Source organism: Pristiophorus japonicus, chromosome 7 (genome assembly GCF_044704955.1).
Source record: "Pristiophorus japonicus isolate sPriJap1 chromosome 7, sPriJap1.hap1, whole genome shotgun sequence".
Classification (NCBI taxonomy): Eukaryota; Metazoa; Chordata; class Chondrichthyes; family Pristiophoridae; genus Pristiophorus; species Pristiophorus japonicus.
Window position 1 is genome coordinate 156198329 of NC_091983.1, and position 20253 is coordinate 156218581.

The 20253-nt window shown below is 44.0% G+C and overlaps 1 pseudogene; it reads right to left on the reverse strand.

Annotated features, from left to right (window-relative positions):
* Positions 1 to 16593: 16593 nt before the first annotated feature.
* LOC139267680 (U2 spliceosomal RNA) lies at positions 16594 to 16772 on the reverse strand (annotated as a pseudogene).
* Positions 16773 to 20253: the final 3481 nt, after the last annotated feature.

Genomic DNA, 20253 nt, shown 5'->3' on the forward strand with positions numbered 1-20253 from the left:
GGAGGCGGAGCGGGATGGGTCGGAGGCGGAGCGGGATGGGTCGGAGGCGGAGCGGGATGGGTCGGTGGAGGAGCGGGATGGGTCGGTGGAGGAGCGGGATGGGTCGGTGGAGGAGCGGGATGGGTCGGTGGAGGAGCGGGGTGGGTCGGAGGTGGAGCGGGATGGGTCCGTGGAGGAGCGGGATGGGTCGGTGGAGGAGCGGGATGGGTCGGTGGAGGAGCGGGATGGGTCGCTGGAGGAGCGGGATGGGTCGGTGGAGGAGCGGGATGGGTCGGTGGAGGAGCGGGATGGGTCGGAGGTGGAGCGGGATGGGTCGGTGGAGGAGCGGGATGGGTCGGTGGAGGAGCGGGATGGGTCGGAGGTGGAGCGGGATGGGTCGGTGGAGGAGCGGGATGGGTCGCTGGAGGAGCGGGATGGGTCGGTGGAGGAGCGGGATGGGTCGGTGGAGGAGCGGGATGGGTCGGTGGAGGAGCGGGGTGGGTCGGAGGTGGAGCGGGATGGGTCGGTGGAGGAGCAGAATGGGTCAGTGGAGGAGCGGGATGGGTCGGTGGAGGAGCGGGGTGGATCGGTGGAGGAGCGGGGTGGATCGGTGGAGGAGCGGGATGGGTCAGTGGAGGAGCGGAATGGGTCTGTGGAGGAACGGGATGGGTCGGTGGAGGAGCGGGGTGGATTGGTGGAGGAGCGGGGTGGATCGGTGGAGGAGCGGGGTGGGTCGGAGGCGGAGTGGGATGGGTCGGTGGAGGAGCGGGGTGGGTCGGTGGTGGAGCCGGGGCGGGGGAGGGGCGGGGTTTGGCTGTTCTGGGTTTGGCAGCATTGGCTACGGGTCAGGGGTCGGTGGCCAGGAAAAACCTGTGTTGAAAACCTGCAAAAAAGGTAAGTTAAAGTTTTTATTTTTTCAATTATTTTTCAGAAATTTAGTAGGTAAGGGTTTTGTGAATGATTTTTGAGTTTTTATTTTGTTTTTTGGAAATTTCTTTGAGTGTTTATCCTTCTCCCTAGGCCCAACTTGCAGTGGTAATCGGTTTTAAAAAATGTCCCGATTTCAGAACATTTTCCCGGTTCCAGACAACCCTGCCATAGATCGGTCCAGTGTCCGGATTCCAGAACATTCCAAATTTTGGAACTCCGGCTTTCGGACGCTAAACTTGTATATACCACAAAAAGCAAGGCACCTAGTACTGTGCCCTGCAGAACCCCACTGGAAACAGCCTTCCAGTCACAAATACACCCATCAGCCATTACCCTTTGCTTCCTGCCTCTGAGCCAATTTTGGATCCAACTTGCCACTTTGCCTTGGATCCCATGGGCTTTTACGTTCGTGACGAGTCTGCCATGTGGGACCTTGTCAAAAGCTTTGCTAAAATCCATATACACTACATCAAACGCACTACCCTCATCGACTCTTCTTGTTACCTCCTCAAATAATCCAATTCAATTCAATCAGATGAAGAACTGTAAGAAACAACTTTAAATTTGTCACTTTGAAGAGGTGAACAATTGCTGCATGGAAACCACATTTAATACTTGCTGGGACCCACTTCCACCAGGATTAAGTCCTGACATGCACTGTATACTCTGTCCGCACCCCACCCCACCCCCTCACTGGAATATACCAGCCTAACTTGACAATGACCCTGTGCTGACTTCAAATGAATAGGATTGTCGTTGCAGCAGCACTGAGTGTGAACAGTCGCTGTGTGTCAAATTATCTTTCGCTGTCTCTGGGATGATGTTTTAGCTCTAACATCTGAAATTTAATCCACATTTGTTAATCCTTCTGCCCTGCGAATTCAATTCCTTTAAGGCAAGCTTAAACTTAAAAGGATATTTTAAAACAATTCCACCTAGAAATTGGTCGACGGCCCACTTATTTTACAGGTGCAAAATGGACACCAAAGATTCCGAAATGGTGGGCATTCTGCACTGGAAGTGCACTGCCTGGCATATTGGTAAAGCAGAGAAAGAGGTATCCAGGGCCTGTGCCTGAAACAGGTATTGAGGATAATGTAGTCTAAACACTGAGCTTTAAAGGGACCATTGGAGGCCTCCACCAACAAAGTTAAGTTTATTTAAAAAAATACTTAACTCCCTTTTGACCACCTACCTCCCCGCCACCCACCCCCCCACCCCAGGACCTATCTAAGGGCCACTGTGGGTGATGCAGCAGAAATAAATCTAATGCCGATTTGCCGTTAAGTAGCCTGGAGACACCCAGAATACGTCCACAGCTCCCCAGTCTCATACACGTTCCAGTGGAGGGAATGTTCCCTGTGCCCTGTCCGATTTCTAGGCCCTCATTATCCAAATTATTTTCAAATGTATATCTGATTTCATTTGAAATGATGTTATGATCTCTGCTTCAATAATTACTTGTAATAAAGCATTCCATGTTCTAATAACCTCTGTGTAAAAAAAAATCTTCTAATTTCTCCCTTTATTTTTCCAGTCATAATCCCTAAACTTAGGCCCAATTTACCAATGCGCCAACCATTGGAAATAATCTTTCACTATTTATTGTCTTAAAGAAAGAAAAAAGGCATTTATATAGTGTCTTTCATGACCACCGGATGTCACAAAGCGCTTTACAGCCAATTAAGTACTTTTGCAATGTAGTCACTGTTGTAATGTGGGAAACGCAGCAGCCAATTTGCACACAGCAAACTCCCACAAACAGCAATGTGACAATGACCAGATAATCTGTTTTTGTTATGTTGATAGAGGCATAAATATTGGCCAGGACACCAGGGATAACTCCCCTGCTTTTCTTCAAAATAGTGCCATGGGATCTTTTACGTCCATCTGATTTAATGTCTCATCCGAAAGACAACACCTCCGACAGTGCAGCACTTCACTGGAGTGCGGGCATGGATTTCTGTGCTTATGTCCCTGGAGTGGAACTTGAACCCACAACCTTCTGAACCATAGCTGACAACATAAGACTGACATTACAGAGTATGTTCCACAGCTTCCAAGAAATAGATAAACAATTATGCGTATGTGGTTGTATGAAAGTCACATTTCACCACTTTCTTCTGGGCACTGGATCTTCCCCTGGGGCTGGTGAAGGGAGAGGTCCATACACATCAGCAATGGGGAAACTTCATGTCAGATAGACTGAGCCTTCAGTCTGTGCACAGCTTCTTCTCCTCTTCTTAGTTGGTCCCTCGTATCGAGGATGACTTGCTTCCATGCTAAAAAGGGATGAGTTCAAAGGTGTTTCAATGAAGGACCTGATATTCCAGGTCTCGAAGGGTGGAGTATGCTTGAGCGTGGATTTCTTTGATGTGTAATGGCCGTTGCATACCACCCACCACACGGGCTTGACAGAGCTAGGTCTTGGTCCATTGGCAAGGATTAATCAAGACAACTGGAGACCAACTCTGCTGCACGGACCTAGTGCACACACATATTGCAGTGCAGAGTGTGCACAGCTTAAAGAACTAGTAGCTACCCTGTTCCCAGAGGCAATGTTTATATTTATTGTTGAGGTGTTGGTGCCTCTGAGATGCTGGCAAAACCAACCATTCAAATGGATCTTGATGCCTCTAGAAGCACCAGTAACATTTTCAATTACTTCATAGCTCTATTGCAAAAGTTAGTCATCATCATCATCATAGGCAGTCCCTCGGAATCGAGGAAGACTTGCTTCCACTCTTAGCATGAGTTCTTAGGTGGCTGTACAGTCCAATATGAGAACCACAGTCTCTGTCACAGGTGGGACAGTCAGGGTTGAAGGAAAGGATGGGCGGGGAGTCTGGTTTGCCGCATGCTCCTTTCGCTGTCTGCGCTTGATTTCTGCATGCTCTCAGCGACGAGAGTCGAGGAGCTCAGCGCCCTCCCAGATGCACTTCCTCCACTTAGGGCGGTCTTTGTTTGAAAAGTTGATACTGCTGGTATGACAGCACTATAGGGTGAACGGGATCTAGACATTTCTCAAGTGCTTCTATCACTCTAGCTGAGGAGTATTACTACTATGAGATCAGGCAATGAGATAACTGCTTGGCTTTCTTCCACATTTTGGATCTTAGAAGCTGCGATTGTGCAGCAGGGCAGAGTGCAGGGAAGAAACTGGCTTTTGACTTCTTGCAGAGATTACATCTGGTACCACCATTAGTGTGACTGTGTCACAGTCATGTTTTGGATTATATTTGTTTGCTAATGAAGTTGGTAGCTTTTAGTGTGTAATTACGATGCATCACCAAACAGGCCTGGCAGTGGTTCATTTAAAACATGAACCACTGACTGGGATCCACTAGGCATAGGCCACATGACAGTGAATAAATAGGCATCTCCCTACTGGCTGATCTAGAAATGCCACTTGGGGTAGCAGATTGTGGATAAGCTGACAGTTTGGTTAGCTCTGCCCTCTCACTTGGAGGAAATATGAAATCTCATGAGCTCCAAAAAAATAAGAAGGAGTGGAAAGGAAAATTCTTAAAAGAAATAGATATACAGATCCATTGGTTCAGCACATGTTGGTGTACACATTGTACCATGAAATGACAGAATGTTGCTTTGTGCCCACGATTCCCCACATGGCATGTTTCTGACCTCAGCTGGGCTGTTAGGGCAAGGTGCCAAGTGCAGGATAACCGGTTCCCCACAGGGAGGGAAAGGATTCGGCAGCCAATTTAGCCCACACCACTCTCGCACAGCAGTCAATTAAAGAGCAGCCATATAGCAGGTAGCCTGTCTGTTCTTTCCGGGAATCATGTATGATGTTGGGGAAAGAAAACAACAGAAAGAGAGGATATAACCAAAATATTTAAGCAAAACTTAAATCACAAGGCCGCAACTAAAAGGGATAGGTTTAAAAAGACACTAAACACATGGAAAAAAATGTTGGAGGGACAGCAACACCAAGGGCCTGCCACAACTGGTTAACAAGCTGCACTTTGTGGATTAAGACAAATGAATGTTTTCTATGTGGAGCTATTATAGGGAATTAGGAAGCTACTGTGTGGATCGCAAATAACTTCAGTGCAGTCTGGCTCTGCTCCAGAGAAAAATAATAGCCAGTTCCAGCTGCATTTATATCACAGCTTTAAATTCTGATTCATTCCAAACCTGCAACTGTTCCAAATCAAAACACAAATGTCTAAACTTTGCAAATTACTTTACTTTGATGTCAGCTTGGATTTAAACCCTGCTACTTGACAGATTGAAATCAGCTCTGATGTAAATGGGTTTAACTCTGACGGCTGTTAACAGTCTGATCTGAATTGCTACTCACCTATTCCCAGCAGCAAGTCCTGGCACACGTTTCAGATTTGACATCTGATATCCTCCATTGTGTGTCTTTGTTTAAGGCAAAGGTAATTCCAACAGTTTGGCGTTATTAGATTCAATTGAGATGACTAAATTCAAAACTGTATCCAACTGAAATTGTAAATAGTCTCTAAGCTTACGAACTACAGCAGAGAAAGTGTCAGAATCCAGATCTGAATCAAGGGTGCAGTACAAATTGAGAATTCTGAGTGGCTTAGGGGTGCCACTGCGCAACGATGATACGCTCTGGAGTCCAAAGTCTGCTGTCTGATGGTGGTCTGCTGGAGAAAATCAAACCAGACTACTGAATGCTCATTTCTGTATAAAAGGAGAAAAGGAAAGATCAGAAGAGGTGAAATCAAAAATAGCGATCTCGAGCATTCTCCCTGTCATTAGGTGGTTAAGGATTCTGACTATGGTAAGTGAAGAAAGTTGGGCAGACAAAGAAGACCACTAACAAGGAAATAACTGCAGATCCTGTTTTACACAGAATAAGATACAAACGTTTAGTGCTTTAAGAGACAAAATAATCCAAATCTATATTTAACAGAGTTAACACACTCTCAAGATTGAAGAATTTTGGTCAAATATGATCAACAAAGCTTAACTCTGCATTGCCCTCATTTTCTATCTGACTTAGTTGTGTTCAATGCTTACACTGGATGCAAAAAATGAAAAAGTGTTATATCATTCAACATGATCATCCCTCAACTCAACAAACACAAAATAAACACCTGCTTTGTTTAACTTGCTGGGATACCAGTCTGAGACAAACAGCAGCAGCATTATTCAGTCTTCAATTTGCTAATGCAGTTCGGGAGTGTTTAAACTAATATGGCAGGGGGAAGGGAACCTATGCAGTGAGATAGGGCGAAGTAATATGGAGTCAGAAACAGATGGTAGGAAGGTAAAAAGCAATAGTGGAAGGCCGAGTAAACAAAGGCAAGAAACAAGAAAGGGCCACACTACATCATAATTCTAAAAGGACAAAGGGTGTTAAAAAAAAAAGCCTGAAGGCTTTGTGTCTTAATGCAAGGAGTATCCGTAAAAAGGTGGATGAATTAACTGTGCAAATAGATGTTAACAGATATGATGTGATTGGGATTACAGAGATGTGGCCCCAGGATGATCAGGGCTGGGAACTCAACATCCATGGGTATTCAACATTCAGGAAGGAGAGAATAAAAGGAAAAGGAGGTGGGGTAGCATTGCTGGCTAAAGAGGAGATTAATGCAATAGTTAGGAAGGACATTAGCTTGGATGATGTGGAATCTATATGGGTAGAGCTGCAGAACACCAAAGGGCAAAAATCGTTAGTGGGAGTTGTGTACAGACCTCCAAACAGTAGCAGTGATGTTGGGGAGGGCATCAAACAGGAAATTAGGGCTGCATGCAATAAAGGTGCAGCAGTTATCAAGGGTGACTTTAATATGCATATAGATTGGACTAACCAAACTGGAAGCAATATGGTGGAGGAGGATTTTCTGGAGTGCATAAGGGATGGTTTTTTAGACCAATATGTCGAGGAACCAACTAGAGGGGAGGCCATCTTAGACTGGATGTTGTGTAATGAGAGAGGATTAATTAGCAATCTCGTTGTGCGAGGCCCCTTGGGGAAGAGTGACCATAATATGGTGGAATTCTACATTAGGATGGAGAATGAAACAGTTAATTCAGAGACCATGGTCCAGAACTTAAAGAAGGTTAACTTTGAAGGTATGAGGCGTGAATTGACTAGGATAGATTGGCGAATGATACTTAAGGAGTTGACAGTGGATGGGCAATGGCAGACATTTGGAGACCGCATGGATGAACTACAACAATTGTACATCCCTGTCTGGCATAAAAATAAAAAAGGGAAGGTGGCTTAACCGTGGCTATCAAGGGAAATCAGGGATAGTATTAAAGCCAAGGAAGTGGCATACAAATTGGCCAGAAATAGCAGTGAACCCGGGGACTGGGAGACATTTAGAACTCAGCAGAGGAGGACAAAGGGTTTGATTAGGGCAGGGAAAATAGAGTACGAAAGGAAGCTTGCAGGGAATATTAAGACAGACTGCAAAAGTTTCTATAGATATGTAAAGAGAAAAAGGTTAGTAAAGACAAACGTAGGTCCTCTGCAGTCAGAATCAGGGGAAGTCATAGCGGGGAACAAAGAAATGGCAGACCAATTGAACAAGTACTTTGGTTCGGTATTCACTAAGGAGGACACAAACAACCTTCCAGATATAAAAGGGGTCAGAGGGTCTAGTAAGAAAGAAGAACTGAGGGAAATCCCTATTAGTCAGGAAATTGTGTTGGGGAAATTGATGGGATTGAAGGCAGATAAATCCCCAGCGCCCGATGGACTGCATCCCAGAGTACTTAAGGAGATGGCCTTGGAAATAGCGGATGCATTGACAGTCATTTTCCAACATTCCATAGACTCTGGATCAGTTCCTATGGAGTGGAGGCTAGCCAATGTAACCCCACTTTTTAAAAAAGGAGGGAGAGAGAAAACAGGGAATTATAGACCGGTCAGCCTGACATCGGTAGTGGGTAAAATGATGGAATCAATTATTAAGGATGTCATGGCAGCGCATTTGGCAAGAGGTGACATGATAGGTCCAAGTCAGCATGGATTTGTGAAAGGGAAATCATGCTTGACAAATCTTCTGGAATGTTTGAGGATGTTTCCAGTAGAGTGGACAAGGGAGAACCAGTTGATGTGGTGTATTTGGACTTTCAGAAGGCTTTCGACAAGGTCCCACACAAGAGATTAATGTGCAAAGTTAAAGCACATGGGATTGGGGGTAGTGTGCTGACATGGATTGAGAACTGGTTGACAGACAGGAAGCAAAGAGTAGGAGTAAATGGGTACTTTTCAGAATGGCAGGCAGTGACTAGTGGGGTGCTGCAAGGTTCTGTGCTGGGGCCCCAGGTGTTTACATTGTACATTAATGATTTAGACGAGGGGATTAAATGTAGTATCTCCAAATTTGCGGATGACACTAAGTTGGGTGGCAGTGTGAGCTGCGAGGAGGATGCTATGAGGCTGCAGAGTGACTTGGATAGGTTAGGTGAGTATGCAAATGCATGGCAGATGAAGTATAATGTGGATAATTGTGAGGTTATGCACTTTGGTGATAAAAACAGAGAAACAGACTATTATCTGAATGGTGACAGATTAGGAAAAGGGGAGGTGCAACGAGACCTGGGTGTCATGGTACATCAGTCATTGAAGGTTGGCATGCAGGTACAACAGGCGGTTAAGACAGCAAATGGCATGTTGGCCTTCATAGCAAGGGGATTTGAGTACAGGGGCAGGGAGGTGTTACAACAGTTGTACAGGGCCTTGGTGAGGCCACACCTGGAGTATTGCGTACAGTTTTGGTCTCCTAACTTAAGGAAGGACATTCTTGCTATTGAGGATGTGCAGCGAAGGTTCACCAGACTGATTCCCGGGATGGTGGGACTGACATATCAAGAAAGACTGGATCAACTGGGCTTGTATTCACTGGAGTTCAGAAGAATGAGAGGGGATCTCATAGAAACATTTAAAATTCTGATGGGTTTAGACAGATTCGATGCAGGAAGAATGTTCCCAATGTTGGGGAAGTCCAGAACCAGGGGTCACTGTCTAAGGATAAGGCGTAAGCCATTTAGGAGCGAGATGAGGAGAAACTTCTTCACCCAGAGAGTGGCGAACCTGTGGAATTCTCTACCACAGAAAGTTGTTGAGGCCAATTCACTAAATATATTCAAAAAGGAGTTAGATGTAGTCCTTACTACTAAGGGGATCAAGGGGTATGGCGAGAAAGCAGGAATGGGGTACTGAAGTTGCATGTTCAGCCAAGAACTCATTGAATGGCGGTGCAGGCTCGAAGGGCTGAATGGCCTACTCCTGCACCTATTTTCTATGTTCTATGTTCACTTATTGCAAAGGAAAACAAAAAACAACAACCCAAAAGGATCCGGCTGAATATATTTTAAATCCTTTACTGCAAATGTATGAGAAATGGGAATCATCACTGCTAATGATACTGGCACACCTAGAAGCCACAGTGTATTCGCTACTGTTTTCCATATAATTTTAAAGCCTTGCCTTTGTACAGGAAGAAGAAGACCCAAAACACTCATACCATTTTCATCACAGTATCGTGATGATTGACTGGCAGGATGATAGTTTTATGCAAACCATTTGATGCAAAATAAAAATGACAAACAAATGAAGAAAATTGCTCACCTTTGGAACTGCTACAGTTATTTTCTGGAATATTTTTGCCACCCTAGAAAGAAGCAAATGAACGGAAATATGTTTAAATCCATTTATGAGAATCTGTTGGTAGACATGGCTGGTGGAGAAACAAACAGCTCCAATTCTGAGAATGGTAGGGATTACCCCATAACATGCATTGTGTTTGTGTACTCAGGTACAGAGAGGTACAAAAGCCAGAAAGGTTGTAAAAAGTCATAGAATTGAGCTGGCACACTTGGTAAGGTGCTGTGTTCACCTGAGCTTGTCCTTGTCTCACAGTGCTGGATGTAGGCACCCTACTGTGCTAATGCCTGCTTTGAAACAGTAAGCGTTCATTGTAGGCTTATCACAGCAGCACTCCAGTGAAAATAACAGAAAGGAACCCTATTGTTTTTAAGAATCATGGCCATGTGGATTTAGATTAGCATACTCAGTAAATTTGTGGTGGAAAAAAATTCCAGATCCTGCTTTGCACAGAATAAAGTTCAAAAGATAAATACTTTAATGGAGAAACAAAATTCAAAGCCTATATTTGACAGAGTTAACATACTCTCAACAAGATTTACAAGCAAAATATCCAAAGCCTGTACATTAAATAGTGTCAAAGTCTGACACACCAGTACTATATCACCTCCCAGCAATTTCTTTACTGTAATATCATTGGCTAAAAAACACAAAACTTGAAATATTTTCATGTTAACATTTCTGCTAAAAGCAGAAGGTACCAACTATTATTTGTTTTCTTTTATCTTGAATTAAAGTTAAATGCTTGAGTGGCTAACATGATTCATTACTAATTCATAACTTTTGGCATGTCCTCTATTCATTGGAGGCTAGTCAGAGAATTGGTGCATGCAGGAGTATTATTGTACATTTGGGCTAAAATTAACAGTCACTTGGTTGAAGTAGTGTACATGTATTTCCAAAAGGGATGCAACAAAGTACCACATAATAGGCTTGCCAGCAAAATTGAAGATCATGGAGTAAAAAGGACAGTGGCAGCCTGGATACGAAGTTGGCTAAGTGACAGGAAACAATGTTGTACAGTTGTTTTTTGGACTGGAGGAAGGTATACAGTGGTGTTCCCCAGGAGTCGGTTCTAGGACCACTGCTTTACTTGATATATATTAATGAATTGGACGTGGGTGTACAGGGCACAATTTCAAAATTTGCAGTAGACACAAAACTTGGAAGTACAGTCAGTGAGGAGGAGAGTGATAGACTTCAGGAATACATAGATAGGCTGGTGAAATAGGCGGTCAAATGGCAGATGATATTTAACACAGAAAAGTCTCTGACTAGCCTCCAATGAATATAAAGAATGAGGAGAGGACATATAAATAAAGGGTACAATCCTAAAGGGGGTGCACGAACAGTGAGTGTATAAATCATTGAAGGTGGCAGGGCAGGTTGAGAAGGCAATTAGAAAGGCTTATGGGATCCTGGGCTTCATAAATAGAGGTATAGAGTACAAAAGTGTGGAAAATATGATGAACCTGTATAAAACACTGGTTTGGCCCCAACTGGAGTATTGTGTCCAATTCTGGGCACCACACTTTAGGAAGGATGTAAAGACCTTAGAGAAGGTGCAAAAAAGATTTATGAGAATGATTCAGTAATGAGGGACTTCAGTTACATTGATAGACTGGAGAAGCTGGGATTGTTCTCCTTGAAGCAGAGAAGATTGAGAGGAGATTTGATAGAGGTGTTCAAAATCATGAGGGGTCTTCACAGAGTAGATAGAGAGAAAGTGTTCCCATTGGCAGAAGGGTCGAGAACCAGAGGACACAGACTTAAGGTGATTGACAAAAGAACCAAGGGTGACTTAAGAAAAAGCTTTTTTACGCAGCGAGTGGTTAAGATCTAGAATGCGCTGCCTGAAAGGGTGGCGGAGGCAGACCCAATTTTAGCTTTCAAAAGGGAGTTGGATAAGTATCTGAAGGAAAAAAATTTACAGGGCTATGGGGATAGGGCCGGGGAGTGGGGCTAGCTGAGAATTGGCATGGGCTCGATGGGTCGAATGACCTTCTGTGCTATAACCATTCTATGATTCATGATTCTATTCTAAAGTGAACAGGGGACAGTTAAAATTATTCTTGATGACAGATGTTGTAATTTGGTTTATTAAGACTTAAACAACAACAACATTGTGCTTGAGGTAATCTTTAGCATTGAGAAATTTATTTCAATTCCTCCTATAAAAGTTCTCTTTGAAAAGTCTTGACAAAACATGGTGTGTAAGGGACGATGCATATATTACACACATAGTTGCATATGTATGAATATATTATACCTCTGGCCTGACATATAAAACACAAGTACCTGAAGAGCTGTCATTCTTTAGTCGCTTTCATTATCTGCTGACAAAACAAAGCATGGGGCTGTTGCAAAAATACTTCTCATTTTTAGAGCAAAGCTGAACAACGAAACTAGTAAAACTATGTTGTATGTGAGAGAGATCATTCTGCATGTCTGAATGTAGTTGACTGTAAATCTTGTGCTATCTCCCTCACTTTGTGTGTGCTTGTGCATGTGTGAGTCTGGTGCATCTCTGTTATGGCATACCTCACACTCTCCCTATCTTTTGTCCTCAAACTCAGATAAATGTTTGATAATCATTGATGTGATACAAATGAACCTTCTTTACAGAAGCCACCTTGAAAAAAAAGTCTCAATTGGAGTTTCCATCAACAGTAAATAAGCATAATGCTTAAGGTGCAGAAAAGAGCTGAAGTTTACAGTAATGTCACTTTTGTAAATCCTGGTTCAATAGAGTGCCATAATAGATTGAGTACTGGATGCAATATTTGTACATAACAACAATTTGCATTTATATAACTCATTTAACATAGATAAACTTCTCAAGGTACTTCACAGAAGAGAAAATGAAAAGGTGCCAAACATTTGCAAGATGTTTAGCAGAGGTGGCTGAATGTATGCTGGGAACTCAACATCCAGGGGTATTCAAAATCCAGGGTATTCAACATTCAGGAAGGATAGACAGAAAGGAAAAGGAGGTGGGGTAGTGTTGCTGGTTAAAGAGGAAATTAACGCAATAGTATGGATGATGTGGAATCTATATGGGTGGAGCTGCAGAATACCAAAGGACAGAAAACGCTAGTGGGAGTTGTGTACAGACCACCAAACAGTAGCAGTGATGTTGGGGATAGCATCAAACAAGAAATTAGGGATGCATGCAATAAAGGTCCAGCAGTTATCATGGGCGACCTTAATCTACATATAGATTGGGCTAACCAAACTGGTAGCAATATGGTGGAGAAGGACTTCCTGGAGTGTATTAGGGATGGTTTTCTGGACCAATATGTCGAGGAACCAACTAGAGGGCTGGCCATCCTAGACTGAGTGATGTGTAATGAGAAAGGACTAATTAACAATCTTGTTATGCGAGGCCCCTTGGGGAAGTGTGACCATAATATGGTAGAATTCTTTATTAAGATGGAGAGTGACACAGTTAATTCAGAGACTAGGGTCCTGAACTTAAGGAAAGGTAACTTCGATGGTTTGAGATGTGAATTGGCTAGAATAGACAGGCAAATGATACTTAAAGGGTTGATGGTGAATAGGCAATGGCAAATATTTAAAGGTCACATGGATGAACTTCAATAATTGTACATCCCTGTCTGGAGTAAAAATAAAACGGGGAAGATGGCTCAACCATGGCTAACAAGGGAAATTAAGGATGGTGTTAAATCCAAGGAAGAGGCATATAAATTGGCCAGAAAAAGCAGCAAACCTGAGGACTGGGAGAAATTTAGAATTCAGCAGAGGAGAAGTAAGGTTTTAATTAGGAGGGGGAAAATAGAGTATGAGAGGAAGCTGGCCGGGAACATAAAAACTGACTGCAAAAGCTTCGATAGATATGTGCAGAGAAAAAGATTAGTGAAGACAAATGTAGGTCCCTTGCAGTCAGATTCAGGTGAATTTATTAGGAGCAACAAAGAAATGGCAGACCAGTTGAACAAATACTTTGGTTCTGTCTTCACGAAGGAAGACACAAATAACCTTCCGGAAGTATTAGGGGACCGAGGGTCTAGTGAGAAGGAAGAAGTGAAGGAAATCCTTATTAGGTGGGAAATTGTGTTAGGAAAATTGATGGGATTGAAGGCCGATAAATTCCTGGGGCCTGATAGTCTGCATCCCAGAGTAGTTAAGGAAGTGGCCCTAGAAATAGTGGATGCATTGGTGATCATTTTCTAACAGTTTATCAACTCTGGATCAGTTCCTATGGACTGGAGGGTAGCTAATGTAACACCACTTTTTAAAAAATGAGGGAGAGAGAAAACAGGTAAATATAGACCAGTTAGCCTGACATCTGTAGTGGGGAAAATGTTGGAATCAATTATTAAAGATGAAATAGCAGCGCATTTGGAAAGCAGTGACAGGATCGCTCCAAGTCAGCATGGATTTATGAAAGGGAAATCATGCTTGGCAAGTCATCTGGAATTTTTTGAGGATGTAACTATTAGAGTGGACAAGGGAGAACCAGTGGATGTGGTGTATTTGGACTTTCAAAAGGCTTTTGACAAGGTCCCACACAAGAGATTGGTGTGTAAAATGAAAGCACATGGTATTGGGGGTAATGTACTGATGTGGATAGAGAACTGGTTGTCAGACAGGAAGCAGAGAGTCGGAATAAACAGGTCCTTTTCAGAATGGCAGGCAGTGACCAGTGGGGTGCTGCAGGGCTCAGTGTTGGGACCCCAGCTATTTACAATATACATCGATGATTTGGATGAAGGAATTGAGTGTAATATCTCCAAGTTTGCAGATGACACTAAACTGGGTGGTAGTGTGAGATGTGAGGAGGATGCTAAGAGGCTGCAGGATGACTTGGACAGGTTAGCTGAGTGGGCAAATGCATGGCAGATGCAGTATAATGTGGATAAATGTGAGGTTATCCACTTTGGTGGCAAAAACACGAAGGCAGAATATTATCTGAATAGCGGTAGATTAGGAAAAGGGGAGGTACAACGGGATCTGGGTTTCATGGTACACCAGTCATTGAAAGTTGGCATGCAGGTACAGCAGGCGGTGAAGATGGCAAATGAATATGTTGGCCTTCATAGCTAAGCGTTTTGAGTATAAGAGCAGGGAGGTCTTGCTGCAGTTGTACAGGGCATTGGTGAGACCTCACCTGGAATATTGTGTTCAGTTTTAGTTACCTAATCTGAGGAAGGACATTCTTGTTATTGAGGGATTGCAGCGAAGGTTCACCAGACTGATTCCCAGTATAGATGGACTGACATGTGAGGAGAGACTGAATTGACTGGGCCTTTATTCACTGGAGTTTAGAAGGATGAGATGGAATCTCATTGAAACATATAACATTCTGATGGGACTGGACAGGTTAGATGCAGGAAGAATGTTCCCGATGTTGGGGAAGTCCAGAACCAGGGGACACAGTCTAAAGATAAGGGGTAAGCCATTTAGGACCGAAATGAGGAGAAACTTCTTCACTCAGAGAGTTGTTAACCTGTGGAATTCCCTACCGCAGAGAGTTGTTGATGCCAGTTCATTGGATATATTCAAGAAGGCGTTAGATATGACCCTTATGGCTAAAGGAATCAAGGGGTATGGAGAGAAAGCAGGAAAGGTGTACTGAGGGAATGATCAGCCATGGTCTTATTGAATGGTGGTGCTGGCTCGAATGGCCAAATGGCCTACTCCTGCATCTATTTTCTATGTTTATATGGTTGAAATGATAGGTTTTGAGAAGAGGGAAAGGGAGGTAGCAAGGGACAGAGGCAGAGGGATTTGGGGACACAGTTCAAAGAGTAGAGCTGAAGACATTGAACATTCTGCCACTGAAGATGGAGCAGAGGGAAATTACACAGGAGGCCAGAGTCAGAGCACCAGAGAATGTGGGACATTTGAGTGAGTATGAAAAACTGTAATTTTTACAATACTATTCTCACTCCTGCTTGTTAACTGGCATCTATAGGATTAGTCTTCTGTAAATGCACTCGAGAATCAAAGAAAAATTATTGGCCTCTGATATAAAAAATACAATCTGCGAATGAACACAAAATCAACTGCAATTTTCAAGTTATAATTGTGAAAAAATTATATATTAGAAACATAGAAACATAGAAAATAGGTGCAGGAGTAGGCCATTCGGCCCTTCTAGCCTGCACCGCCATTCAATGAGTTCATGGCTGAACATTCAACTTCAGTACCCCATTCCTGCTTTCTCGCCATACCCCTTGATCCCCCTAGTAGTAAGGACTTCATCTAACTCCTTTTTGAATATATTTGATGACAGACTTTGTGTGTGTTAGAATACTCTTAATCTTTTGGCTTTGCACATTATAATATACCCCCAGATACTTCTGTAACCCTTTTGGAAAATAGTTTGTTGCTATAATTCCAATTCTGTAGTTACAATTAAATAACACAACACATCCAACTAATTAGGGTTGAATAATACAGATTGTAAGTTTAGGGCACAGTTATACAGTCACTTTCATGACAATCAAAAACAGTGTTGGGTAGATATTGATACAAAAATGAAAATAAAACTCAAGAGTTAGGTTTCAAATGCCTCGCAAACTCACTGAAGCTAAATGGAGTCACCTCTCCTTCAGGAGGCAATGTCATTCGATTTGAGCTCTGTATTAAATGGAGAATGATTGAAGTCTGGTGTGAAGCTTGGTTTAAAAAGTGCCCTGGAAATCTGTTGGATGTCTTACAAATGTAATACATTTTTTAATTGTTATGCGAATGCTGATACAATCACCTACGCTCTCCTGACATTAGAAAATAAATCACCAGGGAGCAGAGCTCTGTGCATGACAGGAAGCTTTCTCCTGGCAGGCAGAATGTGAAGCGCAACTCAGAGTATAGCTTAGGTCCTGCAAGCCATATGTAATGCTCTATAGGTACCACTCCTAGGCTGAGAGTATTGTACAAATTCAGCATTTCACTCATATCCTGAAGTTTTTGCTTGATTAACTTTAAGTGTCAGGGAAAAATGTTTTTTTTTTATATCCAATTTCTTTCCAGATCAACTCTAACGCCAAAGATCACTTTGCGCCAATATATTTGATCTTAGCCAAAAGGCCGAGAGGCGAAGTTGCACCGTTCCTGGATACACTGCAATACCAGGTCGGTGCATGGAGTGGACGGGGCAAGCCCCTGTTCCAGCTCCCTGTCCAAAAAACAATTTAATATCAGGTCCCCATAGGGGATATTAAACTGATAAGAACAGATACTACACTTGATCTTAGCCAAAAGGCCGAGAAATGTTATCGAGCTTTCTCTTGAGGTTTTACTTATGGTTATTTCTTTCTTTCAAGAGATTAAATAAACTAGGGAGAATCCATAGCACTGTAAACTCTACACTATCTATAGTGTATGGAGAAAGAGTCAGAGTGTACATTGTGAGCTCAAAGTAAAATGTGACCTTAGTCTTTTATTACAGGTCTCCAAAGTGCCTCTCCAACTGTGAAGCCTCCTTAAATACCTGTGCTCCCAAGAGATTATGGGAACCCTTGGGACTCTATGGGATGAGCCCTCTGGTGGTTATACAGAGTAAATACAGGTTTATATATAAAAAAACACTCTCCCACAAAGTCAACAGTGTAACTATTTAAAATGTGAGTCGATCTGGGGCCCTTGTTGCCCTGGTTGATTGTCTCGGTGTGAAAGCTGATGTTGTTGAATCATTTGTTGGGCCCTCGCTGGGCTGCTGTGCAGCTGGCCTTGCTGGGCTGCCTAGTGTGTTGGGCCCTCCTGGGCTGCTGTGGATGATGGGTTCTGCTCCGTGGTCAACTGTGGTGCCGGTTGCCACTGGTGTGTATGTTGGGGAATCAAAAAAGGTAGCATCCAAGGTGGGTTGCTCAGGGTAGTCCGTGAATCTGAGTTTGATTTGGTCTAAGTGTTTCCAGTGAATAAGTCCATTTGAAAGTTTGACCCAAAACACCCTGCTCCCCTCTTTGGCCACGACAGTGCCGGGAAGCCAATTGGGACCTTGTACATAATTTAATACAAATACAGGATCATTGATTTCAATCTCATGTGACACATTTGCCCTATCATGGTATGCACTTTGTTGAAGCTGCCTGCTCTCTCGCTGTTCATGTAGTCCAGGGTGAACTAGCGAGAACCTTGTCTTAAGTGCTCTTTTCATCAGCAGGTGGGATCCCAGTGAGTGAGTGGGGTCTCGTGCGGCAGCTAAGCAGGACTCGGGATAGGCGAGTCTGCAGGGAGCCTTCAGTTAGCCTCTTCAAGCCTTGCTTGATGGTTTGCACTGTTCTCTCTGCCTGACCATTGGACGCTGGTTTAAACAGGGCAGAAGTGAATGTTTGATCCCGTTACGGGTCATGAATTCTTTCAACTCAGCACTGGTAAAACATGGCCCGTTGTCGCTCACCAGGATATCGGGTAAGCCGTGAATGGCAAACATGGCCCACAGGCTTTCAGTAGTTGCAGCGGACGTGCTAGCCGCCATTATCTCACATTCAATCCACTTGGAGTACACGTTTACAACCACAAGAAACATTTTACCCAAGAAAGGGCCTGCATAGTCAATGTGTACCCTAGACCACAGTTGGAACGCCAAGACCATAAACTTAGCGGCGCCTCCCTGGGTCCATTGCTTAACTGCGAACATGTATTACATCTGTGACCGCATCAATACCGGGCCACCACACTTGGGATCTGGCTATCGCTTTCATCATTACGATGCCTGGGTGGGTATTGTGGAGGTCATTGATGAAGGTGCCTCTGTCCTTCTTGGGGACCACTACTTGATTGCTCCACAGAAGGCAGTCTGCCTGGATAGACATTTCATCTTTGCGCCACTGGAACGGCTTTATATCTTCCTGCATTTCAACTGGGACACTGGACCAGCTCCCGTGAAGCACAAGCTTTTGACTAGAGATAATAAGGGGTCCTGAATTGTCCAGATTTTGATCTGCCGGGCAGTGACGGGCGATTGCTCACTCTCAAATGCTTCCATAAACATGGCTAGATCTGCGGGCTGCGCTATTTCCAACCCCGTGGTGGGCAATAGCAGCCTACTGAGAGCATTGGCGCTGTTTTCTGTGCTTGGCCTGTGGCAGATAGTGTAGTTGTATGCGGATAACGTGAGCGCCCATCTCTGGATGCGGGCCAATGCGTTGGTATTTATCCCTTTACTCTTGGAAAACAGGGATATAAGTGGCTTATGGTCAGTTTCCAATTTGAATTTTAGCCCAAACAGGTATTGATGCATTTTCTTTACCCCATAGACACACGCTAACGCTTCTTTCTCAAATATGCTGTAGGCTCTCTCAGCCTGAGACAGACTCCTGGATGCATAAGCAACCGGTTGCAATTTCCCAAAATCATTAGCTTGTTGCAATACACACCCGATGCTATATGACGATGCATCACATGCTAGTACCAAATGCTAACATGGATAGAAACATAGACATAGAAACATAGAAAATAGGTGTAGGAGTAGGCCATTCGGCCCTTTGAGCCTGTGCCACCATTCAATAAGATCATGGCCGATCATTAACCTCAGTACCCCTTTCCTGCTATAGAAACATAGAAAATAGCTGCAGGAGCATACAACACAAACAATTTGTTTGAGCATAACAATTTTCTCGCGTTTGCCCCAAACCCATTCATCCCCATTTCGTAATAAGACATGCAGTGGTTCTAACAGTGTGCTGAGACCCGGTAAGAAGTTACCAAAGTTGTTCAGGAATCCCAGAAACGACCGCAGCTCCGTCACGTTCTGTAGCCTCGGTGCATTCTCGATTGCCTCTGTCTTCGCGTTGGTGGGCCTGATGCCTTCTGCAGCAATCCTCCTTCCCAGGAACTCCACTTCAGGTGCCAGGAAAATGCACTTTGAGCGCTTTAACCTGAGCCCCACGCGGTTGAGTCGACGAAGAACCTCCTCCAGGTTCTGCAGATGCTCGACTGTATTCCGATCTGTGACCAAGATGTCGTCCCTGAAGACCACGGTGTGCAAGACCGATTTCAGTAAGCTTTCCATGTTTCTCTGTAATATCGCCGCCGCCAATTGGATTCCAAATGGGCATCTGTTACAAACAAAAAGACATTTGTGCGTGTTGATGCAGGTGAGGGCCTTCAATGATTCTTCCAGTTCCTGCGTCATATAGGCTGAAGTCAGATCCAGCTTCATGAACGTCTTTCCTTCCGTCAGCATTGCAAAGAGGTCGTCGGCCTTTGGTAGTGGGTATTGGCCCTGCAGGGAGAAATGATTGATAGTTACTTTGTAATTGCCACAGATTCTGATGGTGCCATCTCCCTTGAGGACTGGGACGATAGGACTGGCCCACTCGTTGAACTCGATCGGGGAAATAATACCCTCTCTTTGCAGCCGGTCAAGCTCGATCTCTACCCTTTCTCTCATCATGCACGGTACTGCTCTCGCCTTGTGATGGATGGGTTGCGCCCCCAGAATTAGGTGGATCTGCACTTTTGATCCTTGGAATCTCCCGATGCCTGGTTCGAACAGCGAAGGAAATTTGTTTAAGACCTGGGTACACTAAATGTCGTCAGTGGGCGAGAGCGCTCGGACATCGTCCCAGTTCCAGCATGTTTTTCCCAGCTAGTTTCTGCCGAGCAGCGTGGGACCATTGCCCAGTACCACCCAGAGTGGTAGTTTGTGCACCGCTCCATCATAGGAGACCTTTACGGTAGCACTGCCGATTACAGGAATCAGTTATTTTGTTTAAGTTCTTAGTTTCGTGCGAAGTGGAGTTAAGACTGGC